Source organism: Oncorhynchus mykiss, chromosome 28 (genome assembly GCF_013265735.2).
Source record: "Oncorhynchus mykiss isolate Arlee chromosome 28, USDA_OmykA_1.1, whole genome shotgun sequence".
NCBI classification, from domain to species: Eukaryota; Metazoa; Chordata; class Actinopteri; order Salmoniformes; family Salmonidae; genus Oncorhynchus; species Oncorhynchus mykiss.
Genome location: NC_048592.1, coordinates 7,790,338 through 7,817,500, shown reverse-complemented (window position 1 = coordinate 7,817,500; position 27,163 = coordinate 7,790,338). Strand labels below are relative to the sequence as shown.

At 43.5% G+C, this 27,163-nt stretch overlaps 1 protein-coding gene across 3 annotated transcripts in view; it reads left to right on the top strand.

Moving 5' to 3' along the window:
* The window catches only part of LOC110508434 (semaphorin-6B), a 69,724-nt gene that overhangs the window by 19,767 nt on the left and 22,794 nt on the right, over window positions 1-27,163 (top strand). The gene's annotated exons all lie outside the window — the stretch shown is intronic.

The window sequence follows — 27,163 nt, the reverse complement described above, 5'->3', positions numbered from 1 at the left end:
CTATATTGTTTTATGTCCCGCGGAATCGAAAAGAAAGAAAGATTAGTTCAATGGGAAAGTGAGCCTGTAAATTCTTGCACAGAATCCAGATTTCCAGATTTTCTACCACTTTTTTGTCTATGCTTTCCATTGAATTAGTCATCCTAATTCCGGCCATCCTACAAAGGTAAAAACTCTAAGAACCATGATGCTTGAGACATTGGTTTTCCTAGAGGAGTGTCTACACAATTAACATATTTCTTTACCCATTGGTCAAAATATGCGTTTTTGATTGGGCACTCTAATATGAGTACTATGGCATGACATGATCAAAGGGGATAATGAAGGCAAAAAGAGACCTAAGAGATAAAGGAAAGAGGGTAGAGAGAGAGAGAGAGAGAGAGACTTGACTCAGTCTTTTTAGCAGAGAAGGGGAGCGAGAAAGAGAGAGTGGGAGAAGGAGAAAATCAGGACAGGAAGAGGGCGGGAGTAACCACTGGAGATAAATAAATAGAGGGGGTAGAAGACCACACAGTCACAGATCAAATGAGAGAGATGGAGAGAGACCGTGGAGGTAAAGAGAGTGTGGGAGATAGAAAGCGGTGTATGACATTAAGGTAGACAGATGAAAGGGAGAGAAAGAAACGGAGACAGCAAATACATCAAAGGTGTGAGAGGCCGTCAGGCCGAGAGAGGGTGGGAGGAAGGAGAGTGAGGGGGAGCTGAAAGTGAGAGAGAGCAAAAGTGTAAGGGAGAAGGAATGAGGAAGGGAGAGAAGAAAAACTAGAAGGTGTAGAGGTACTTCTAGCTCACATGAACCCAAGGGGAGCTCATAAAGAGTGAACGGTGTGGTGAGCAGGGATACATCTGAACGGTGTGGTGAGCTCGGGCTAAAGCGCAGTGTTGCATCTGAATGGTGTGATGAGCTCGGGCTAAAGTGCAGGGATACATCTGAATGGTGTGATGAGCTCAGGCTAAAGCGCAGGGATACATCTGAAAGGTGTGATGTATGTTAAGGGTGTAAAAGAGACGGCGGTTCGGTGTAATTTCCCTAAGGCTTACTGATATTAGTGGTTGTTTTCACCCAAGCCATCCCATAGTTCAGCCGAGCTCATCATATTCCAGCCATGACACATGTAGTGTGTAAAGTAATCCAGACCTGTTCTGTACACTAAGAAGTGATTTATGCACTACTTTTGTCATGTGCATATGACATTAAACTAATGTATCTGCCTAACCAGTTGAGGGATGGGTTTGAAATACACACACACACTTGTATGCACACTGTGGCGTTCCTAGGATTTAAAGGCATTTGGGGCTTAGCCCAAAGCCAGTAAGGGGGTCCAGGGGCATACTCCTCCGGCAAAAAAAGAAGGAATTTCAACCGCTAAATACATGAATTTGATGCACTTTGAGTTGAACTTTGAGAGATTGGAACATTGAAAGATGAGATCTTTTTCAGGTAACTTGCTCCTTCCACCTGGCACAGCAGACACTGCCAGTACTCAATTACAGTAGCTACTGTGGGTCTCTCTACTCTGGAACACATACAACTACAGTGTATTGCCAAAAACCTCCACACAGGATCAACAACTTCAAACATGGACTCTGACCTGTCCAATGAGCCAAACTGATTAAGAATTCCCACAGTACCAAAACACACACACACACACACACACACACACACACACACACACACACACACACACACACAGTGCAGTAATTAGAATCCATAGAGCAGCTTTAATTACAGTCGGTGTGTTCACCCCTCCTCTGCCTCTCTCCATCGCTTTCTCTGTGTTGTCTGCTGCTGTCGCTCTTGTCTTCCCTCTTCTCTTGTCTTCTATGTTGCGGTCTCTTTTGTCTACCCTCCTTTCTTGTCCTGTCCTGGTTGTAAAAAGTGTAAAAGGAAGCTATTGTTTTAATAGTCATTTCACAGGACTTTTCACCTCCCCTGCAAATTCTTTGTAAACCAGGTTTTACCTTTTCACTGTCTGTATTTCACCTGTTGTAATTTGTGCAAATAAATCAAATGAATTAGAATCTATAGAACAACTTGAAGTCATACAGTCTACCTTGTGCTCAACCCACCTCTGTTCTCTCTCCTTCTGCCCTCTGTCACTTTCATCTGTCACTTTCTCTGTGTCTTGTTAGTTGCTGTCTGTGTCTTGTCTCAGGTGATTGTTTGTTTACTGTCTCCTTTGTCTAACCTCTTTTGTTATGGCCTGTTCTGTTCTTCTGGTGTCTCACTCCATCATCTACTCCACTGTTGCTGTCTCTGTGTCTTGTCTGGTGTCTCTCGCCATCATCTACTCTTCTCTTGCTGTCTCTGTGTCTTGTCTGGTGTCTCTATCCATCATCTACTCTTCTCTTGCTGTCTCTGTGTCTTGTCTGGTTTCTCTCGCCATCATCTACTCTTCTCTTGCTGTCTCTGTGTCTTGTCTGTTGTCTCTATCCATCATCTACTCTTCTGTTGCTGTCTCTGTGTCTTGTCTGGTGTGTCTCGCCATCATCTACTCTTCTCTTGCTGTCTCTGTGTCTTGTCTGTTGTCTCTATCCATCATCTACTCTTCTGTTGCTGTCTCTGTGTCTTGTCTGGTGTGTCTCTTTAGTTTTGCAATCCAAAACGGTCAAGGGGGTACTGGGTGACCTTAACTTGTTTTGGGCCTGTGTCATCCTCTTCCCTTCCTGTTGCCCCTGGCTGCTGCTGTTCTAAGGGCTCCACTGGCATGCTGTCCTCATCTGTCATCCTCCTTGGCTCATCTCCAAGGTAGCGAAGTAGAAGCAGTTCATTTTAAAGTAACTGTGTACTGACATGACCAGTGCTGTTAAGTACTTAAGTAAAAATACTTTAAAGTACTACTTTAGTATTTATATTTTAGACGTTTACTTTTATGTCACTACATTCCTAAAACAAATAATGTACTTTTTACTCCATACATCTTCCGGACACCCAAAAGTACTCATTACATTTTGATTGCTTAGCAGAACAGGAAAATTCCTGGTCATCCCTACTGAATCTGATCTGGTTTACTCACCAAACAAAAATGCTTTGTTTTCACAGTGCCTTCGGAAAGTATTCAGACCCCTGGACTTTTCCCACATTTTGTTACGCTACAGCCTTATACTAAAATTGATTTAAAAAAAAAAAATCTTCATCAATCTACACCAGATACCCCATAATGACAAATCGAAAACAGGTTTTTAGACATTTTTGCAATTGTATTCACAATAAAAAACAGCATAAGTATATTTACATGTATTCAGACCCTTTGCTATGAGACTCTAAATTGAGCTCAGGTGCATCCTGTTTCCATTGATCATCCTTGAGATGTTTCTACAACTTGATTGGAGTCCACGCCTCCAATTGTCATACAGGGGCACACTTCAACACTTAGACTCAGACATCACTTACAGTGCTTTCGCAAATTATTCTGACCCCTTGACTTTTTCCACATTTTGTTAGGTTACAGGTGCCTTTCGGCAAACTCCAATCAGGTTGTTATGTGCCTTTTACTGAGGAGTGGCTTCCGTCTGGCCACTCTACCATAAAGGCCTGATTGGTGGAGTGCTTCAGAGATGGTTGTCCTTCTGGAAGGTTCTCCCATCTCCACAGAGGAACTCTAGACAGAGTGACCATCGGGTTCTTGGTCACCTCCCTGACCAAGGCCATTCTCCCCCGAAGGCTCAGTTTGGCCGGGCGGCCAGCTCTAGGAAGAGTCTTGGTGGTTCCAAATATCTTCAATTTAAGAATGATGGAGGCCACTGTGTTCTGGGGACACAATCCTGAGTTCAATCTTGGTTTCATCAGACCAGAGGATACTGTTTCTCATGGTCTGAGAGTCCTTTGGGTGTTTATACATATCTACTGACAATTCCTTCGACCTCATGGCTTGGTTTTTGCTCTGATATGCACTGTAAACTGTGGGACTTTATACAGACAGGTGTGTGCCTTTCCAAATCATGTCCAATCAATTAAATTTACCACAGATGGACTCCAGTCAAGTTGTAGATGTAATGAATACGATGGGAAACAGAGAGCTGGTTTCAAGCGCAGGTGTTTATTTGTAAAGGACCATAGGAGGAGGCAGGTAGCTGGGTCCAGAGACAGGGACAGGCAGAAGGTCATACACAGTGGTTACAAAAAGGCAACAGTACAGGCAGGGAAAAGGCTAATAACGTAGTCTGGGAGATCAGGGAAGAGGTTGATGACAAGAAATCCGAAATCCGGCAAAGTACAGGCAGGGAACAGGCAAAAAGGCCTCATTAGTAAGGATGGCCTAATATGGAAATAAACAGAGCTCCGAATAGAATGTGCATCAAAACAAACAATACCTCATAATGATGGGGTTCAAACTGAACTAAATCGTGTGTTTAAATGACATACAGGTGTGTGAACAGGTGATCAGAATTCAGGTGATTGAGATCTGGAGAGTGAGCTGCATTCAGGGGATCTATGTGTTTGAGAGTGTGAGCTGGAAAGTGGGCTGGAAAGTGAACTGTGTTCAGGGGATCTACATGTTTTGAGAGTGTGAGTTGGAAGCAGATGTTACAGTAGAAACATCTCAAGGATGCACCTGAGCTCAATTTTGAGTCTCAGAGCAAAGGGTCTGAATACTTATGTAAATAAGGTATTTCTGTTTTTTATTTTTAATGAGTAAAAAACAAACAAACAAAGCAAACAGTTTTCCCTTTGTCATTATGGGGTGTTGCGTGTAGATTGATGAGGAAAAAACTATGTTTAATACATTTTAGAATAAAGGCTGTAAGGTGACAAAATGTGGAAAAAGTCAAGGGGTCTGAATACTTCCCGAATGCACTGTCCATTACATTATTACAAGTTACAAAAATAATTTGAAATAATTGCACATTACAGTGAACTCATTTAACAAATAGTTTTAAATTGCCCTATCGGCACCAGGGAATCCAGGTGCAATTTGTTTTGTAAGGAATTCCTTGACTGTGGTGCATTAAAACTAAAGGCAGGTTTACCAAACTTTGTGATTGGGGACCTCAATAGTTAACCAACCCTGCGAACGGGTTTGGTATTTCATATTTTTACATTTCAACAGGGAAGTGATGATGTATGTTGGAAGTTTGTGGAGCAGAGCTTTGTAAACAAGAAGGGAGTAATGAAGTGAGCTACTGGACTTTAGTGAGGTCCAACCGACCTTCTGATACAGGATGCAGTGATGAGTATTAAAACTGTCACCTGTAATAAAGCAGAGGGTGATATGGTAGATGGAATCCAAAGTTTTAAAAGTAGTGGCTGCTTCATTCTGGTAAATGATGTCACCTTAGTCAAGAACTGTAGGGAAAGTTGAAAGTACAATCTGCTTCCTGCTGTTAATGGAGAGGTAAGAAGTCCACTTTAATACATCTTAGCTTTTTATTTGCCTTAATGCCCAGATATTTTTTTGCAGGAACCCGCTCGATGGGTTAACCATCCAATGACTAAATATGGAGCCCATGGCTATGGCCAGTCCATAGCATCAATGCCTTCCTCTTGCAGGAACTGCTGACACACTCCAGCCACATGAGGTCTAGCATTGTCTTGCATTAGGAGGAACCCAGGGCCAACTGCACCAGCATATGGTCTCACAAGGGGTCTGAGGATCTCATCTCGGTACCTAATGGCAGTCAGGCTACCTCTGGCGAGCACATGGAGGGCTGTGCGGCCCCCCAAAGAAATGCCACCCCACACCATGACTGACCCACCGCCAAACCGGTCATGCTGGAGGATGTTGCAGCCAGCAGAACGTTCTCCACGGCGTCTCCAGACTCTGTCACGTCTGTCACATGTGCTCAGTGTGAACCTACTTTCATCTGTGAAGAGCACAGGGCGCCAGTGGCGAATTTGCCAATCTTGGTGTTCTCTGGCAAATGCCAAACGTCCTGGACGGTGATGGGCTGTAAGCACAACCCCCACCTGTGGACGCCGGGCCCTCATACCATCCTCATGGAGTCTGTTTCTGACCATTTAAGCAGACACATGCACATTTGTGGCCTGCTGGAGGTCATTTTGCAGGGCTCTGGCAGTGCTCCTCCTTGCACAAAGGCGGAGGTAGTGGTCCTGCTGCTGGGTTGTTGCCCTCCTACGGCCTCCTCCACGTCTCCTGAGGTACTGGCCTGTCTCCTGGTAGCGCTTCCATGCTCTGGACACTACGCTGACAGACACAGCAAACCTTCTTGCCACAGCTCGCATTGATGTGTCATCCTGGATGAGCTGCACTACCTGAGCCACTTGTGTGGGTTGTAGACTCCGTCTCATGCTACCACTAGAGTGAAAGCACTGTCAGCATTCAAAAGTGACCAAAACATCAGCCAGGAAGCATAGGAACTGAGAAGTGGTCTGTGGTTATCACCTGCAGAACCACTCCTTTATTGGGGGTATCTTGCTAATTGCCTGTAATTTCCACCTGTTGTCTATTCCATTTGCACAACAGCATGTGAAATGTATTGTCAATCAGTGTTGCTTCCTACGTGGACAGTTTGATTTCACAGAAGTGTGATTGACTTGGAGTTACATTGTGTTGTTTAAGTGTTCCCTTTATTTTTTTGAGCAGTGTATATTCAGTTTTGTCTGCATTAAGTACCATCCTTACACACACTTGCGTCTCATCATCAGTCACACCTGGACTGCATTACCGCCTTGATTACTTTACCCTTTTTATTGCACTCTTTTTTTAATCAGTAATCAGGTACAGTGGGGAGAACAAGTATTTGATACACTGCCGATTTTGCAGGTTTTCCTACGTACAAAACATGTAGAGGTCTGTAATTTGTATCATAGGTACACTTCAACTGTGAGAGACGGAATCTAAAACAAAAATCCAGAAAATCACATTGTATGATTTTTAAGTAATTAATTAGCATTTTATTGCATGACATAAGTATTTGATCACCTACCAACCAGTAACAATTCCGGCTCTCACAGACCTGTTAGTTTTTATTTCAGAGGCCCTCCTGTTCTCCACTCATTACCTGTATTAACTGCACCTGTTTGAACTCGTTACCTGTATAAAATATACCTGTCCACACACTCAATCAAACAGACTCCAACCTCTCCACAATGGACCAGAGAGCTGTGTAAGGACATCAGGGTTAAATTGTAGACCTGCACAAGGCTGGGATGGGCTACAGGACAATAGGCAAGCAGCTTGGTGAGAAGGCAACAACTGTTGGCGCAATTATTAGAAAATGGAAGAAGTTCAAGATGACGGTCAATCACCCTCGGTCTGGGGCTCCATGCAAGATCTCACCTCGTGAGAGCATCAATGATCATGAGGAAGGTGAGGGATCAGCCCAGAACTACACGGCAGGACCTGGACAATGACCTGAAGAGAGCTGGGACCACAGTCTCAAAGAAAACCATTCGTAACACACTACGTCGTCATGGATTAAAATCCTTAAAATCCATGGATTAAGGTCCCCCTGCTCAAGCCAGCGCATGTCCAGGCCCGTCTGAAGTTTGCCAATGACCATCTGGATGATTCAGAGGAGGAATGGGAGAAGGTCATGTGGTCTGATGAGACAAAAATAGAGCTTTTTGGTCTAAACTCCACTCGCCATTTTTGGAGGAAGAAGAAGGATGAATACAACCCCAAGAACACCATCCCAACCGTGAAGCATGGAGGTGGAAACATCATTCTTTGGGGATGCTTTTCTGCAAAGGGGACAGGACGACTGCACCGTATTGAGGGGAGGATGGATGGGGCCATGTATTGCGAGATCTTGGCCAACAACCTCCTTCCCTCAATAAGAGCATTGAAGATGGGTCGTGGCTTGGTCTTCCAGCATGACAACGACCCGAAACACACAGCCAGGGCAACAAAGGAGTGGTTCCGTAAGAAGCATCTCAAGGTCCCGGAGTGGCCTAGCCAGTCTCCAGACCTGAACCCAATAGAAAATCTTTGGAGGGAGCTGAAAGTCTGTATTGCCCAGCGACAGCCCCGAAACCTGAAGGATCTGGAGAAGGTCTGTATGGAGGAGTGTGCCAAAATCCCTGCTGCAGTGTGTGCAAACCTGGTCAAGAACTACAGGAAATGTATGATCTCTGTAATTGCAAACAAAGGTTTCTGTACCAAATATTAAGTTCTACTTTTCTGATGTATCAGATACTTATGTCATGCAATAAAATGCAAATGAATTACTTAAAAATCATACAATATGATTTTCTGGATTTTTGTTTTAGATTCCGTCTCTCACAGTTGAAGTGTACCTATCATAACAATTACAGACCTCTACATGCTTTGTAAGTAGGAAAACCTGCAAAATCGGCAGTGTATCAAATACTTGTTCTCCCCACTGTAGTATTGTTTATGTTTCTATGTAAGATGCTTGTCTTGTCTTGTACACTGTACATGCTTCCTGACTCCCTGTGTCTACGTTACAGTAACAAAATCAGATTGCAGCTCTAACGTAGCTTGGTCAATAGTTGTGCAATGGCATACATAACCTTATCGTCTGCAAACGTATGAATATTACATGATTGAATACATAAACCAATATTATTTATATAAATAGTAATGAGAATAGGTCACAAAATCAACCCCTGTGGTACACCTTTTGTAATATCGAGGGAAGTGGACTTGACACTGTAACCCACCCAGATGCATGGCTCCAGCCGCAGGATTACACCGACCAGGAGGACGGCCCAGAGAGCGAGGAGCGGGCCGGTCCGGACGACGAAGTTGGAAATCTCAAATGATGTTGGAATCTAGAATGTCGTCCACAGGAACCTAACACCGTTCCTCTGGACCGTACCCCTTCCAGTCCACCAGGTACTGGAGCCGACCCCCATGACGTTGGGAATCCAGGAGTGATCTGACGGCATAGGCGATGAGATCCGGTAGTTAGTGGGGAGTTGTAATCTGCAAATGACCTCGTTGACCCTCCGGAGGACCTTGAATGGCCCCACAAACCGGGGACTCGGCTTCTTAAAGGGCTTCTTAAAGGTTCCTGGTGGAGAGCCAGACGTGATCACCAGGATGGAACACGGGATACCCCTGCTCTTTCTGATGGTGGACGACGCACTGGATTTTCATGTGGGCATTTTCCATACCTCCTCTGCACACTTGAACCACGTCCGCGGAAGCTTCGGTCTGGCTCGGGCTGGCTGATAACCCAAAACACACTGGAAGGGCGTCAGCCCGGTGGAGGAATGTTGCAATGAATTCTGGACGTATTCAGCCCAAGGAAGTAATCGGGCCCACTCCCCCTGCCAGTCCTGGCAGTGGCTCCTCAGGAACATCCCCAGCTCTGTCCTCTGTCCACTATCAACAAAATGGTGGCAAAACCATCAGAAGAGGTGAGATCAGTGACAAAGTCAGTGGACAGATGAGACCAGGGGTGCTGAGGTATGGGAAGGGGAAGGATTTTCCCTGCTGGAGTGTTCTGGGGGGATTTGGATTAGGCACATACTGAACAGGAGTTGACATAACAAGTGACATCTTAAGCCAAGGTGGGCCACCAGTGATGCACTGAATGGAAGGGTGATACCTGGATGTCCAGCAACGACAACTGTGTGCGCCCAGGTCAATAGCTGATCCCTTATCTCTGTGGGAACGTAGGTGTGCTCAGGAGGACAGGTGGCAGGTGCGGGTTCCCTCTCCAGGGCCTGGCGAATGTCCACATCTATGCTCCAGAGCTGTCCACATCTATGCTCCAGAGCACGGGGGCTATGACTCGAGAGGGCGGATTATGGAATCGTCGAGACGGGACAGGGCATCGGCTATGATGTATTTTGAACCTGGGCGATATGTTAGCGTGAAATCAAACCTGGTGAAGAAAAGGGCCCACCTGGCATGTTGCAGGTTCAGTCGCCTAACTATCCATATGTATTCCAGGTTCCGATGGTTGGTGAGGATGAGAAATAGGTCCTGGGTGCACTCCAGCCAGTGCCTCTAATGCCAACTTCAGCGCCAGGAGCTCTTGATCTGGAGCTCCTGATCGCGAACATCATAGTTCCTCTCTGCAGGAGAGTTTTTTTGAGTAATATGCACATGGATACAATTTCTGAGGATTACCTTGATGTTGGGACAGAACAGCCCCCACACCTACATCTGAAGCGTCCACCTTGTCGTGTCTTTACTTACTATGCACAATTTATAGGAGTCTCCTAAAATCACATTCACTATCTTAACAAAAATACTTTCATAATTTTTCATATCTCATATACAATGTTAAGGATGGAAACTTGACAGGTAAAGGGGATATACTTTCCAAGTTACAGTATTTCCTTTTTAACCTTTTTAATGACCATTCCCCATATTCTTATGTTAGAAATATTGTTCCCATGTTTACTTTTTGAACGTGTTAAAGTTTCGGCGGGAAAAGCCTGTTAACGAAGACATGCCTTTGGTGCATACTGGAGGGGAAGAGTGAGAGTCATCTCTTCCTGTAATTTACAACAGGGTGTGAACTGTCAACCCCCCAGCAGCCCCCCCCCCCCCCCCCCCCCCCCCCCCCATGGGTGAGTGAGGGCCTGGTTACTGTCATCCACCGCCAAACTGATCTGACCAATTCTGATCCTCACAGGACAGTCATGATAACCTCCACCACAAAGGGCACCGCAGGATCTGGATGTTTAAGAAACGGAGCGGAGGTGAAACGACAATTCAGTAGGCAGAAGGCATGTCAGATGCAGAATTCCATCCCAACTTCCAGGGACCACCCTTGAGAAGAGAACTTAGAGGAGAGGCGATCAAGCTACAGTTCTTAATGAATTGACGGTAGAAGTTGGCAAATCCCAAAAACTGTTGGAACCCCTTTATGGTGGTTGGGACTGGCCATGACCTGACAGCATCCACCTTCCTCTCATCCATCATGACACCCGTCGGGCCAATCTGGTAACCCAAAAAGGAGAACTCCTCCTGATGGAATTGGCACTTCTCCGCTTTAACGTACAGGTAGTTGGCCAGGAGGCGTTCCAGGAATACTCGGACATGAGCGATGTGCTCTTCCAAGGATTCTGAGTAAACCAGGATGTCATCAATATACACGTCCACCTGGCGTCCAATCATGTCCCAGAACACCTCTTTGAATGCCTGGAACACTGACGGAGTATTGGCTAATCGGTGGTGGGGGCTCCCATCTGATGAGTGAAATAGAGGGAGCACTGGAGTAGGAAGCCATGGCATCTCAATGGAGTCCCGTCATATTTGTCTGGGAGGGACAATCAGGTATCGCTGACCAGGACGGACTGCTGTATGGGCCGGGGTACTGGCTCGACTTGTAGAAGAGAACCCTCCTTTGTTTGGAGATGACACCCCTTGAGTAATGTTGACTCGTTGAAGAATGCAGAGGACCTTATCAATAGCCGTCCCCAAATGAGCCAGCTGGTCATGGTGTTGATGAAGTAGGTATCCCTGTTCGCCGACCATCTGGAAGATGCCTTGGTTAACTGCTGCTTCCATTCATGGAGGAAAGAGTAAGTAATGAAGTCCAGGTGTGACTAACAGGCGCAGGTGTGTGTAATGCAGGTGTGTGTAATGATGATTTCCAGTTGTGCGTAAAGATGGGTTGCCAGGATCGGTGGTTTGTAGACCGGTGATGTTGAGCGCCGGAGCAGGGGATCAGGAGTGGATGTGACAGACAGAAAGCACACATTGTGTCCTGACTGTTAAATAGTTCTTAAACCATTTGCAAGACTACTTATCCAGGCCCATTTCAGACAGTTTTTGAATGAGTAGTGAATCGTCAACCGTGTCGAATGCCTACCCAAAGTCTTTAAATAAGGCAGCACAATTTTTTTTTATAATCTAGCCTATTTAAAACATCATCTAAAACAAGCATAGTTATCCAGCTGTCCAGATCTAAATCCAGTTTGGTGCATATTTAGTTAAAACATTTCTTAGCTGGGAGTTGTTCAGGAATTATAATACCTTGGCTAGGCAAGATAACTTGGAAATTTGGGCAGTAATAATCTAAGTTAGAAGGATCTCCACATTTATATAGGGGGAGGACATGCCATTTTCCAAATCTTAGGGATAACACTAGTAGAAATTAAAAATACAGGTTAAAGGTTCAACAATGAGTGGGGCAGAGCGCTGTAGTAAAAAGGAGTCAAGTGAATCAGCCCCTGTGGATTTCTTTACATCGATCTTTAGCAAGGCAAGTATGTGAGTCTGCATCATTCTCTAGATTTTTTTCTGAAATGACTAAAGGACTCCCTCTATTGGAATGAGACACATTTTCATAGACTATCCTTTCAAATAAATGCAAAAAAATGTAAAATATGTTTTTGTCTAGTATGGGACCAGAGGCTGTCGAAACCTGCTGGGGCAACGAGGCGGTGAAGTGTTGTTTCAAAGATTTGACCAGTTTCCAGAACTTGGCTGGCTTACCAACACTCCCCGATACACAATTCAAGAAATATGTTGATTTTGCTTTTCTAACCGGAGATAGACATTTATTTCTCAAATGTCTGAAATGCTGCCAATCAGACATAGAATCAGTCAGTCTAGCCTTAGCCCAAGCTAAATGTCTTTCCTGTAATTTCTCAGACAGTTCATGTGTGAACCTTAGTCTTTTGTATGGCACATGTTTATCTGCAACAGAGTTAAACAAGGAAATAAAATAATGAAGGGCCTTATCCACCAGTCACTTAAACCCATTTTGCTCATTAAAATTCCTATAATTTATCTTTGCAATAGTGTGTGAGCGAGATTTAGGTAGCTTAGTGTCTTTTATGCAGGCGGTACAAATATATTTCATCCTATCAGATACTGGCATCAACCAATCCTGATTAAGGTCACCCACTATATCACCCACTATTAGACAGCAGGTCAGACAATTTGCTAAGAGCACATAAGGTGGCCGAAGGAGGGTGATAGATTCCCACTAGCGTCAGATGGGCATTATTACCAAGGCCCACATTTAAGACTAGACATTCACATTGCTTAGGTAGAGAGGCAGTAATGGATACATAAACATTTAAGTTGCTCTTTATTTGTATGGCAACACCCCCTCCTCTGTCAACTCTGTCAGATGTAAAAACATTATAACCAGTCAGAGACACATCAGCCAAGATTCAGTTATAACCAGTCAGAGACACATCAGCCAATATCCAGTTATAACCAGTCAGAGACACATCAGCCAAGATTCAGTTATAACCAGAATGTCTGCATTTGTTTGAGAAGCCAGAGTTACAATAAGATACATTTTTATAAATCAAACTTCTTCTAAATCAAACTTTCACATTAGATGGAGTTTCTAATACGAACATGCCATGTTAAGTAGGTAACCCCTTATTAGAAAATAGCATGGAGGCTAGAATTGGAACGGGTACAAGATTGCCTAGAACTGAACCATTACGCCTATGCGTTGAACAAGGAAATGGATTAAAACAAGACTCAACCTGTTGTGGGTAAGGACTGACATCCCATCATTTTTGGAGCACCTCTTCAATATTAACACTCAGCATTCTATCTCCTTCCTGTTCGGGTGCGAGCCGTCCCTTTTAAGAGCTCAGGTTGTTCCCAAAATAATAATAATAACATCCGACTCTCTTTCAGGGCAGTTTTGACTTCATCCAAGATTCCACTGAAAATTGGCGGGAGAATGATCAACTCGTGTGTAGGAATAGAGCCAGAAAGGATCATCTGCTTGCCGGTAGCCAATAACTTGTTCTTCAGGTATTCTAAATCCTGTCAACCCCCCCCCCCCCCGGTCCAAGTAATGTCACGCACCGTGACTCCAATAATGCCTCGGCAACCACTACATCCTGGACAATGGATCTCCCGACTGTAGCTACCTTGAGGAGAGGGGGTCATGGATTCCCAGGTCTCATGGAGCCAGGGACCCTGTATGGCTGATGTACGACAGAGGCGGGGGTCCTGTGGGACTTGGTCTGTGGGTTGCTCCAGGGGATAGCCGGCTCAGTATCCCAGGACCAAAGGCTGAGTGGAATGGACGTGGGGGGCGCAGTGGGTCCTCGTCGGAGGCCCCCGGAGAAGTCAGGGGGCTCAGAGACTAGATGGGAGAGGGACAATGCGTTGAGACAAAATGCAGTAGATCTCTGGTTCTCCTCAGTAGAATGTGTTAATACTGGAAAGTGGTTCAAGGTAGTATCTTCAGTAGCTACTGCAGAAGAGCCCAATCTCGTAGAGCAGTGATTCCCAAACTTTTTATAGTCTCATACCCCTTCAAACCTCCAGCTACATACCCCCTCTAGCACCAGGGTCAGCACACTCTCAAATGTTGTTTTTTGCCATCATTGTAAGCCTGCCACACACACACACTATACCATACATTTATTTAACATGAGAATGAGTGTGAGTTTTTGTCACAACCCGGCTCGTGGGAAGTGACAAAGAGCTCTTATAGGACCAGGGCACAAATAATAAAATAATAATAATAAATAATTGTGCTCTTTATTTAACCATCTTACATATAAAACCTTATTTGTTCATCGTAAATTGTGAATAACTCACCACAGGTTAATGAGAAGGGTATGCTTGAAAGGATGCACATAACTCTGCAATGTTGGGTTGTATTGGAGAGAGTCTCAGTCTTAAATAATTTCCCGCACACAGTCTGTGCTTGTATTTAGTTTTCATGCTAGTGAAGGCCGAGAATCCACTCTGACATAGGTACGTGGTTGCAAAGGACATCAGTGTCTTAACAGCGAAATTTGCCAAGGCAGGATACTCAAAGTGCAGCCCAATCCAGAAATCTGGCAGTGGCTTCTGATTAAATTACATTTTCATAGAACTGCTTGTTGCAATTTCGATGAGGCTCTCTTGTTCAGATATCGGTAACTGGACTGGAGGCAGGGCATGAAAGGGATAACGAATCCAGTTGTTTGTGTCATCCATTTCGGGAAAGAACCTGCGTAATTGCGCATCCATCTCACTCAGCTGCTTCGCTACATCACATTTGACATTGTCCGTAAGCTTGAGTTAATTTGCACACAAAAAGTCATACAATGATCTAAAGACCTGTGTGTTGTCCTTGTTAATGCAGATAGAGAAGAGCTCCAACTTCTTAATCATAGCCTCAATTTTGTCCCGCACATTGAATATAGTTGCGGAGAGTCCCTGTAATCCTAGAATCAGATCATTCAGGCGAGAAAAAACATCACCCAGATAGGCCAGTCGTGTGAGAAACTTGTCATCATGCAAGTGGTCAGACAAGTGAAAATTAGGTTCAGTAAAGAAAACTTTAAGCTCGTCTCTCAATTAAAAAAAAAAAACATGTCAATACTTTGCCCCTTGATAACCAGCACAGTATGTTGTAAAAGCGTTACATGGTCGCTGCCCATATCGTTGCATAGTGCAGAAAATACACGAGAGTTCAGGGGCCTTGCTTTAACAAAGTTAACCATTTTCACTGTAGTGTCCAAAACATCTTTCGAGCTTTCAGGAATTCCTTTGGCAGCAACAGCCTCTCGGTGGATGCTACTGTGCACCCAAGTGACGTTGGGAGCAACTGCTTCCACGCGCGTTACCACTCTACTATGTCTCCCTGTCATGGCTTTTGCACCATCAGTACAGGTACCAACATCTTGATCACCAAAGTCCATTTGATGTCACAAAGCTGTCCAGTACTTTTAAAATATCCTCTCCTGTTGTCCTGGTTTTCAGTGGTTTGCAGAAGAGGATATCTTCCTTAATTGACCCCCCATAAATGTAAAGGACATATACCAGGAGCTGTGCCAGGCCCGCCACATCTGTTGACTCATCCAGCTGTAACGCATAAAATTCACTGGCTTATACGCGAAGCAGTAATTGTTTCAAAACATCTCCTGCCATGTCACTGATGCATCGTGAAACAGTGTTGTTTGATGAAGTCATTGTCTGTATAGTTTTTTGGGCCTTTTCCCCCAGCATTGTCCCAGCCATATACGCGAAGAATTGAAGTCCTCCACAATAGTATGGGGCTTGCCTGTCCTTGCCACCATATAAGACGCTTCTAGCCCCTTCTTATTAATGGTATCTGTTGCTTTTATACATGTCTTACTACTCGAAAGTCGTCTTAGTTCCTGCTCCAAAAACTCCTGTGGCTTATTTTTCAAATTGCCATGTTTTGTTATCTAAATGTCTGCTCAAGAGTGGAGGTTTCATTGAGTTGTGAGATAGTACTTTTGTACATATAACACACTGTGGCTGATGAAAGGCGCTACTCCCAATATAAGTGAACCCCAAATCAATGTACTTCTCTTCATATTTGCGCCTCTTCGATGGTCCAACGTTCCTGTCTGTTGTTCGGTGCTTTCCCAAGTAAGGGGGCAGTAGCACTTCGCTACATCAGATTCCCAACTGTCAGTGTCCATGCTAGCTGGGCTAACAACAAATGTAGAATTACTGATGCTAGCATTGGATGTGCTCGTGGAAGCAGAACAACTTGTGTCGTCGACAGGTGCAGGTGTAGTACTGCTGGTAGTAGCAGTACTACCAGTAGAGCTGGTATGTGTCTCTATGGATTTATGAATTTTAGAGCAAACGGAATGAGCAGCAGCTACGTTTGGCTACATACAAATCGTTAATGGAATTCATTAATGTGATTGGATGTTAATTATTTGACTTGGCTACCTGTATTTGTGTTAATGTAATTTCATAATTCCAATATGTGTTCATTAATTCAATTCACTTAGTCTATTTTATGAGAATTTGTAAGATTCTTATTCGCATAAAATAGACAGAGACCAGTCTTATCAAAATTAGATAACAGTATTTATTCTCGGAGTGCGCTGCCATGAAACCACGAACAACTGTTTATATACAAAATATGATGTCATAGGTTATAAAATATCCTTCCTCCTATCGACCAGGACCCAACAGGTTCAAAAGTGTATTCCCACCCCCTCGCTCGCTCACTCCAGACACACAGTTAAATAAAGATTAAACTTCTGCAGTCTTCATCTATCACTATTCAGCAGACAGCTCCAGATAATGGAAAACCTAGGAAAACACTCACGGCCTTATCTAAACATCCCAGAGCTAAGTTGAGTCGGTTCAACCATAGGTTAACGATCCTTTCTGCTTACTTAAAACTCACAATCCATTTCCTCCCCAACCTAGCTGGAATGGTATTTGTTAATCAGATATAATAAAACAGAGTAGAGTTTTAATAAGTTATAGTTCTATTTAAAATGTAGATATTGTTTAGTCATTATTCATAAAATTCCTAACAATTTGACATTATGTTGTTATTTGGCTGAACACTAGATGGTTTAATTTGATTTTTGGCAGTGAAACAAGGCTACTTAGGCGAGAAAAAAACTTCACCCAAATGTATAACCCTGTTGGAAAATATAAATGGACTGTTTGAAATTTGTTTCGTTAAAAAAAAAATGTGAAGCACATTTTATTTGGCGCACCCCAGTTTGGGAATACCTGTCGTAGAGCACCCTGGATTTTCCCATCGGTCATTCAGAATTGTCGCTTTAAAAACAGCATGCAGTCGTGAAGTCTCTTTAGCCAGAGCGAGACGTTCTCTTATGACCTTATTCCCCTCTAGTAGCTCAATGATCCTCTCTTTTGAGGCACATGGCTGTTTGCATTTATCAAAAGTATATACAGTGCATTCGGGAAGTATTCAGACCCCTTTTTCCACAATTTGTTACGTTACAGGCTTATTCCAAAATTGATTAAATTGTTATTTTTCTCTAATCAATCTACACACAAAACCACACTCCTGTGTTGTCTTGGCTGTGTGCTTACAGTCATTGGAAGGTGAACCTTTGCCCCAGTCTGAGGTCCTGAGCGCTCTGGAGCAGGTTCGTCAAGGATCTCTCTGTACTTTGCTCCGTTCATTTTTCAGTCGATCCTAACTAGTCTCCCAGTCCCTGCCACTGAAAGATGTCCCCACAGCATGATGCTGCCACCACCATGCTTCACCATAGGGATGGTGCCAGGTTTCCTCCAGACGTGACGCTTGGCATTCAGGCCAAAGAGTTCAATCTTGGTTTCATCAGACCAGAGAATCTTGTTTCTCATGGTCTGAGAGACTTTAGGTGCCTTTTGGCAAACTCCAAGCGGACTGTTGTGCCTTTTACTGAGAGGTGGTTTCCGTCTGGTCACTCTACCATAAAGGCCCGATTGGTGGAGTGCTGCAGAGATGGTTCTCCCATCTCCACAGAGGAACTCTAGAGCTCTGTCAGAGTGACCATTGGGTTCTTGGTCACCTCCCTAACCAAGACCGGAGAATCTTGCTACTCATGGTCTGAGTGTCCTTTAGGTGCCTTTCGGCAAACTCCAAGCGGGCTGTCGTGGCCTTTTACTGAGGGGTGGCTTCAGTCTGATCACTCTACCATAAAGGCCTGATTAGTGGAGTGCTGCAGAGATGGTTGTCCTTCTGGAAGGTTCTCCCATCTCCACAGAGATGTCATCTCTGGAGCTCTGTCAGAGTGACCATTGGGTTCTTGGTCACCTCCCTGACCAAGGCCTTTCTCCCCCGATTGCTCAGTTTGGCCGGGCAGCCAGCTCTAGGAAGAGTCTTGTTCTCGGGGACTTTCAATGCTGCAGAAATATTTTGGTACCCTTCCCCAGATCTGTGCCTCGACACAATCCTGTCTCGGAGCTCCACGGACAATTCCTTCGACCTCATGGCTTGGTTTTTTTCTCTGACATGCACTGTCAAATGTGGGACCGGTGTTTGCCTTTCCAAATAATGTCCAATCAAGTTAATTGACCACAGATGGACTCCAATCAAGTTATAGAAACATCTCAAGGATGATCAATGGGAAACAGGATGCACCTGAGCTCAATTTCAAATCTCATAGCAAAGGGCCCGAATATTTATTTCTGTTTTGTATTTTTAGAATTTGCAAAAATGTATAAAAACCTGTTTTCGCTTTGTAATTATGGGGTACTGTGTGTAGATTGATGATTTTTATTTTATTTAATCAATTTTAGAAGAAGGCTGTAACATAAAATGTGGAAAAAGGGAAGGGGTCTAGCCTGCTGCTGTCAACTCCAGGAGAAGGTCAAATCCACCGTGTATTAAGAACATCACCAATACCGTGGTCCCAAAATAAACATTTAAAACAACGTTTTTAAAGGTATAAAATGTATATGTATCTTAGAAATATAAAACATATAGCTAAGTGTTTCTAAAAAGTAAAACACTGAAGCTCTATCACCATATTGCCACACCGACATTTCTGTTGAGGGATTGTGATTAGAATTTTTGATTGACTGACATCCAATAGCTTAAGGATGCTGAGTACTAAAGCTATCTTATTTAGCATCAGCCAACCCTTATGCTGAGAAAGACTAGCTAGTTAGCTAATACCAAACCTGTGGCTAACTCTGCTGCTGCTGCACTTTGACTTTCTGGTTGTTCTGCCCTCTCCATCTCATTCACTGCTGCCTGGTTATGCTCAACCAGCTCACTTTTTTTGCCTCTCTTTCTGGAAAAAGGTTCACAATATCCATATTCATAGCAAACCAAAATTGGTTCTGTGAAAGTTCCCAGAACATTCATTAGGTCACAACAAATATTTCATAACACAAAAACTGTCCAGTCATGGTGATGATTATAGAATGATTGTATAAAACATTTGCCTGATGTTGCAAGAACGTTCATAGAACACATTTAATCAGTTTTTTAAGGTTCCCAAAATGTTTCATTAGGTTGTGGGAACAGTCTGGTGGGAACATTGTTGGGACATCAGAAACGATATGTTCCCAAAACACAAAAGATTTCCAATTGTGTGGATGATTCTACACTGTTTATTTTAGAGTGCAAAAATGTGCAACTGATGTTACAACAACATTCCCAGAACACATTTAGTCTGTTTCTTAAAGGTTCCCAGAACATGTAATTAGGTCGTGGGAACAGTGTGGGTACGTTACAAGAGATACGTTCCCAAAACACAAAATATGCTCAGTTGCGATGACATTCATGTTTGTCTTTACTAAAGACTCATCTCTTCAGTAGGTCCAGTGATTGAGTGCAGTCTGGCCCAGGGGTGCGAAGGTAAACAGCAAGGCACTGGAGTGACGAACCGCCTTTGCTGTCTCTGCCTGGCCGGCTCCCATCTCTCCACTGGGATTCTATGCCTCTCACCATATTACAGAGGCTGAGTCACTGGCTTACTAGTGCTCTTCCTTGCTGTCCCTAGGAGGGGTGCCTCATGTCGTGCCAGGCTCGACTTGAGTAGGTTGAGTCACTGACGTGATCGTACTTTTGCGCCCCCTCGGGCTCATGCAGTGGAGGAGATCTTCGTGGGCTATAATCAGCCTTGTCTCAGGGTAGTAAGTTGGTGTTCTGTTTATATCCCTCTAGTGCTGTGGGGGCTGTGCTCTGGCAAAGTGGGATTTTATCCTGCCTGGTTAGCCCTGTCCGGGGGTACCGTCGGACTGATGACTCCTGGCTGTCGCCAGTCCACCTTGTCGTGCTGCTGCTCCATTTTCAACTGTTCTGTCTGCAGCAATGGAACCCTGACCTGTTCACCGGATGTGCTACCCTGCTGTTTTCAACCCTCTCCCTCCCTCCCTCCCTCCCTCCCTCCCTCCCTCCCTCTATCGCGCCTGCTGTCTCGAACTCTGAATGCTCAGCTATGAAAAGCCAACTGACATTTACTCCTGAGGTGCTGACCCGTTGCACTCTCTACAACCACTATAATTACTCTTTGACCCTGCGGGTCATATATGAACATCTTGAAGAACAATCTGGCCTTAATGGCCATGTACTCTTACAGTATAATCTCCACCCAGCACAGCCATAAGAAGACTGGCCACCCCTCAGAGCCTGGTTCCTCTCTAGGTTTCTTCCTAGGTTCCTGTCTTTCTAGGGAGTTTTTCCTAGCCTCCGTTCTTCTACATCTGCATTGCTTGCTGTTTGGGTTTTTAGGCTGGGTTTCTATATAAGAACTCTGTGACATCTGCTGATGTAAAAAGGGCTTTATAAATACACTACTGTTCAAATGTTTGGGGTCAATTAGAAATGTCCTTGTTGTTGAAAGAACATTTTTATCCATTAAAATAACATAACATTTATCATAAATACAGTGTAGACATTATTAATGTTGTAAATGACTATTGTAGCTGTAAACGGCTGATTTTTTTATGGAATATCTACATAGGTGTACAGAGGCCCATTATCAGCAACCTTCACTCCTGTGTTCCAATGGCACGTTGTGTTAGCTAATCCAAGTTTGTCATTTTAAAAGGCTAATTGATCATTAGAAAACCCTTTTGCAATTATGTTAGCGGAGCTGAAAAATAGTTCTGATTAAAGAAGCAATAAAACTGGCCTTCTTTAGACTAGTTGAGTATCTGGAGCATCAGCATTTGTGGGTTCGATAACAGGTTCAAAATGGCCAGAAACAAATAGATTTCTTCTGAAACTCGTCAGTCTATTCTTGTTCTGAGAAATGAAGGCTATTCCATGCGAGAAATTGCCAAGAAATTGAAGATTTCGTACAACGCTGTGTACTACTTCCTTCACAGAACAGCACAAACTGTCTCTAACCAGAATAGAACGAGGAGTGGGAGGCCCCGGTGCACAACTGAGCAAGAGGACAAGTACACTAGAGTGTCTAGATTGAAAGACAGACGCCTCACAAGTCCTCAAATGGCAGCTTCATTAAATAGTACCCGCAAAACACCAGTCTCAATGTCAACAGGGAAGAGGTGACTCCGGGATGCTGGCCTTCTAGGCAGAGTTCCTCTGTCCATTGTCTGTGTTCTTCTGCCTATCTTTTATTTTTATTGGCCAATCTGAGATATGGCTTTTTCTTTGCAACTCTGCCTAGAAGGCCAGCATCCCAGAGTCGCCTCTGTGAAGGGAGTAGTACACAGCGTTGTACAAGATCTTCAGTGATGTACGAGATCTTGACAACGTGTCTGCGTTTCTGTGATCAGTTGACTCTTGGTATTTGATGTCGTAGTTGTACCCCACAAGAATGAGTGCCCATCTTTGCATTCTCAATGCTGCTGGGGTTGGAACCGCAGATAGCCAGCAAGATAGCCAGCAAAGGCCTGTGATCTGTGATTAACGTGAACTTCTTTACTCCAAAGATGATTGACATGGCCTCTTTTTCAATCTGGGCGTAATTCTTTTCTGCGCCTGATAGCGTCCATGAAGCAAAGACAATGGGTTTTTCTTCTCAATTGTCCATGAAGTGGGAGATCACGACGTCCACACCATATGGTAATGTGTTGCAGGCAAGCTTCAGGGGTCATTGGGTGTTGTAATGCACCAGGACATTACTCTGTAGAAGCAGCTGTTAGCTTTAATCAAACACTGCATCGCATGTGGCTGTCCAACTCCATGGTTCTTCTATTCTCAGAAGCTTGTGCAACCGCTGGAGCAAGGTCAACAGGTCTGATAGGAATCTTCCATTATAGTTTAGCAGGTCTAGGAATGACTTCAATTCTGTTACGTTGGTTGGCTTGGGTGGTTTGACGATGGCTGCAACTTTTCCGTCTTTGGGATACAGTCCTTCCTTGTCAATCTGATGACCCAAGTATTCCACACTGATTTGTAAAAACATGCACTGTGAGAGTTTCACTTGGATCCCACTGTACCTCTCCAGATGTTTGAACACTTCATCCAGCTTTTTCCGATGTTCCTCTGTGATGAGGGTGTAATCATTGAAACAGGTGACATGTTCAATTCCCTATAGGATATGTTCCATGACTGACTGAAAGATTAAAGGAGCACTTGAGGCACTGTAGCTTAGGCGATGATACCTGTACAGCCCACGGTGAGTGTTGATTGTCTGTTACGCGGAGTGGAACAGGGGAACCCAAGAGCAGACTCAGACTCAGAGACTAGGATGAAGCAACCAAGGTATTTATTGAAACACAGGGGGAAGATGGAGTTCAGGCCAGGGGACGCTTGGGCAGGTTGCAGGAAACCAGGTGCGGAGGCTAAGGCTGGAGCGAGAGGTGTGGGGACAGGGTAAGCAGGTCCGGAGGGGAATCCAAGGGAGTAGGAGAGTAGGGAATTGTTACTGTAATTTAGTTATTCCAATATGTTTTCATTAATTGAATTCCCTTAATCTATTTTATGAGAATTTGTAAGATTCTTGTTTGCATAAAATAGACGGAGACCAGTCTTTTCAATAATAGGTAACAGAATTTATTCTCGGAGCGCGCTGCCACGTTACCACAAGCAACAGTTTATATACAATAACATGACGTCATTTCATTGCTCCTAAAATGAATCTCCTCCTCTCGACCGGGTCAAAGGGAACTTTAAAAGTTCATTCTAAGTTCATTCTGACCCCCTAGCACATACACAGGACACACAACAAAACTGAATTAACTTTTGACTCCTCACCATTATCGATCACCACTTCGCTGACAGTTCTAACTAACAGAAAACCTAGGAATGCACTCACAGCCTTATCTAAAACACCCCAGAGCTCAGTTTTGTCGGTTCAACCATAGGTTAACTACCTTATCTGTTTACTTAATCCACAAACCATTCCTTTCTTCCTAGTTGGAATGGTGTTCATTAACTTTAATTACTCCTTGTCCGTGTCACACAATCCCTTCTTATGAACTCATATTGTTAATCAGATATAATAAAACAGAGTGTAAGTTTACTTAGTTACAGTTCCATTTAAAATTAGAATATTTGTTCAGTCATTTAATCATAATTTTTCTAACAGGAATCCAGGACAGAGTAGCAGGATGACGAGACGTGGGACTGGAGACAGGGACCAGAGTCAGAGCGGGCAGAACTATAGTGGAGAGGAAAACAGTGCCAGGCAAGGGAAAGCAGGGACAACAATACAACAAGACAACAAGATCTAAACAGGAACAAACTGCTAGAAACATAGACTGACTGAGCAGAGATTACGATCTGGCAGCGGGATTACGACAGGACTGAGTATTTGTAGATGTCTTGATTATGGAACAGGTTGCAGCTGGTGGGGATCTGCTCTGACTGCAGCACACCGGTCTCTGTCCACACAATCACACACACACACACAGAGAGGGAGAGCGGGAGAGTACTGGGGGAGTGGCAGCAGGTCAAGGAGACACAGGATGAGCAGTAGAGGGCATTGCAGGAGCAGATGTGACCAACTGGAGCTGCTGGTAGGTGTGCAAGAGATATAATTTGCTGAATGATGTACCCTCCAGCTAGTGTTGTGAATAAGTCTTCCATGTTTGGTAAGTGGCAAGTCTCCTCTTCCACGATATGGTTGATGGTGACCTTATAATCTCTTTGGAACGATGACTATTGGTGCGGCCTAGTCACTCCTTTCGACGTTGGTGGTGATCTTTGTCTCCTCTATCCTATCCAACTCTTTGTCCACCGCTTTCTTCAATGCATATGACACTGGTCTTGCCTTCTGGAAAATGGGCTGAGCGTCAGGGCGTGCCCTGGTCTTTGTTATGAAATCTTTGATGAAATGTGGCCCTTCTGAAAATACCACCTAGTGGCACTGTAGTAAAGCTTTGACTGCCAGGTCTGTATCCGTCGCAGCCTTTTCCACTGAAAATACAGTTCAACTGTATTTTCTTTAGCCAGTTATGGCCCATCAGTGCAGGTCTGTCTCCTTTAACAATTGGCACTTTAACATACCCTAGCAAAGGAATTTTCTCACCTGAGTAGGTAGTCAGCTGTATTTGCGTTTTCTTTAACGACAGGTGAGACAGAGCATCAAGGTAACACACTTACAAGATCAGAAAGACAGCGGCCCCTGTGTCTGACTGCATGTCCAAATCCTTTCCATCCAAACTGACGTTCACTGTAATCCCCTTTTTCCCCCATTGGAAGTAGTGTAAACAGTATATGCCCCAAACAGCTCTGAATAATCCTCCTAACTATTGTCATTGCACTCAACAGTGTCAACATACTGTGTCTGTCCTGCCCTGCGGTTCCTACATGCACAGGTTATGTGTCCAACTTTAGAACAGACATGGCATTACTCCTTTTTGAATCTGCAATCATGAGCTGAATGTTTTCCTCTATACCTGTAATATGGTGGTTGACCAGCATTCTTTTGCCTTGTGCCATTGTTTAATACCGTTTCTCTCCATTGTTATTGCTGCACTTGAACTGTCCTTTTCCTCTGCTGGGAAACTTTTTAGCATTTTTATTCACCGCATTTACCGATTGAGCCTCTTTTGCTTTCCCTGAAAACTCCCTGGTGTTATTGGAAGCTAACTCCATTGACAATGTCATCCCACCTGCCTTTCTGCATGTTAGATCCTTCTCTTCTAGCGTCTTGTGCTGCATAGCTTCAGAGCACAGGCCACTTACAAACAGATATTTTACTGCCTCTCGTAGATTTTGTCCAAAAACACAATTAGCTGACAACTGTCTCAAAGCCACTGCACAATCAGATGGACTCTCCTTCCTTCTGGTTACATTTTTAAAACAAAATTGCTCCGCAATCACCAGAGGTTTTGGTTTGTAGTTAGCTAGCAAGACAAGTTTCAGTTTGTCATACTGCAACGTATTTGGTGTACCAGGTGTGATCAGACTCTTTAATAGTCCATAGATTTCCGCATTGATCACACAAAGAAACACACGGACCTTCTTGTTGTCTTTAATGTCATTTGGAAATGTCCATAGCTCCAAACACTCCAGATAACTTTCGAAATCCTCCCGCGATTCTTTGTACTCGTCCACTCGTCCGACTTGCATAGTAGCCATTTCTCCATTGCTACTGTTATCTTGGCGAATATCCTCGTGTCCGTGAAATATCCGTTTCTTCTATATTTTCTTCCTGCCAGGTGCACACCTGCTCCATTTATAATCCACATGTTTGTTATTTTGAATCCATTGTCACCATTTTTGTGGTACTTTACATTTTTATCACCTAATAATAACCAGACAGGCGAGAGGAGCTCAGTTGGGAAACTTTACTAGTCCTAAACATGGTAGTACAACACAGGGGCATGTTTGAGGCCGCACGTTCTATCAACGTATCAAAGTTAAGAGGTCACAGGATTAACCAATCAGGTAAATTATCATTCTATCTAGGCAGATTACCATGTTAATAGACCAATCTATTACAGTCAACATATGAAGTCTAAAGAATATGGTTTTGTTTTTATGATGAAATGCTGTTCAAATGTCCTATGAATGAAATGAAATTGACATGTGTCTCTGTTTCAGTACCGAAAATTCAGTCCTCAAATGCGAATTGCCATTAAATCTGGAGAGAAACATAAAGGGGTTGTACTCCAATCTGTTTTAATTGTCATGCTGAGAATGTTGTGGTAATATTAGATAAAACTTAAATATAACATTTTCCAAATGTTCTTGAAATTTTGCGTGAACATCAATGGAATATGATGTTAAATCTAAAACAACTATGCTATGAGCATCATAAAAACTGACATTTCATTCTTATAACATTAAGGTAATGTCTTGTGCAACTTAACTTAACCTTTCTGATCTCCCCATCCCGGATCCGGGTTCGTGAATACAGACTCAAGCTCATTACCATAACGCAACGTTAACTATTCATGAAAATCGCAAATGAAATGAAATAAATATGCTAGCTCTCAAGCTTAGCCTTTTGTTAACAACACTGTCATCTCAGATTTTCAAAATATGCTTCTCAACCATTGCAAAACAAGCATTTGTGTAACAGTATTGATGGCTAACGTAGCATTTAGCATTAGCATTCAGCTGGCAACATTTACACAAAAAAACAGAAAAGCATTCAAAAAAATCATTTACCTTTGAAGAACTTCAGATGTTTTCAATGAGGAGACTCTCAGATAGCAAATGTTCAGTTTTTCCTGAAAGATTATTTGTTTAGGACAAATCGCTCCGTTTTCTGCGTCACGTTTAGCTATGAAAAAACCCCTGTATCCAGGATTGTGTAAATCTATCAGCAAGCTCATTAGCATAACACAACGTTAACTATTTATGAAAATCGCAAATGAAATGAAATAAATATGCCATCTCTCAAGCTTAGCCTTTTGTAAACAACACTGTCATCTCAGATTTTCAAAATATGCTTCTCAACCATAGGAAAACAATCATTTGTGTAAAAGTAGCTAGCTAGAGTTAGCATTTCGCGTTAGCATTTAGCGTTAGCATTAGCGTTAGCATCCAGCACGCAACATTAACAAAAACATAAAAGCCTTCAAATAAAATAATTTACCTTTGAAGAACTTCTGATGTTTTCAATGAGGATACTCTCAGTTAGATAGCAGATGCTCAGTTTTTCCAAAAAGATTCCTTGTGTATTAGAAATAGCTCCGTTTTATACATCACATTTGGCTACCAAAAAAAATCCATAAATTCAGTCCTC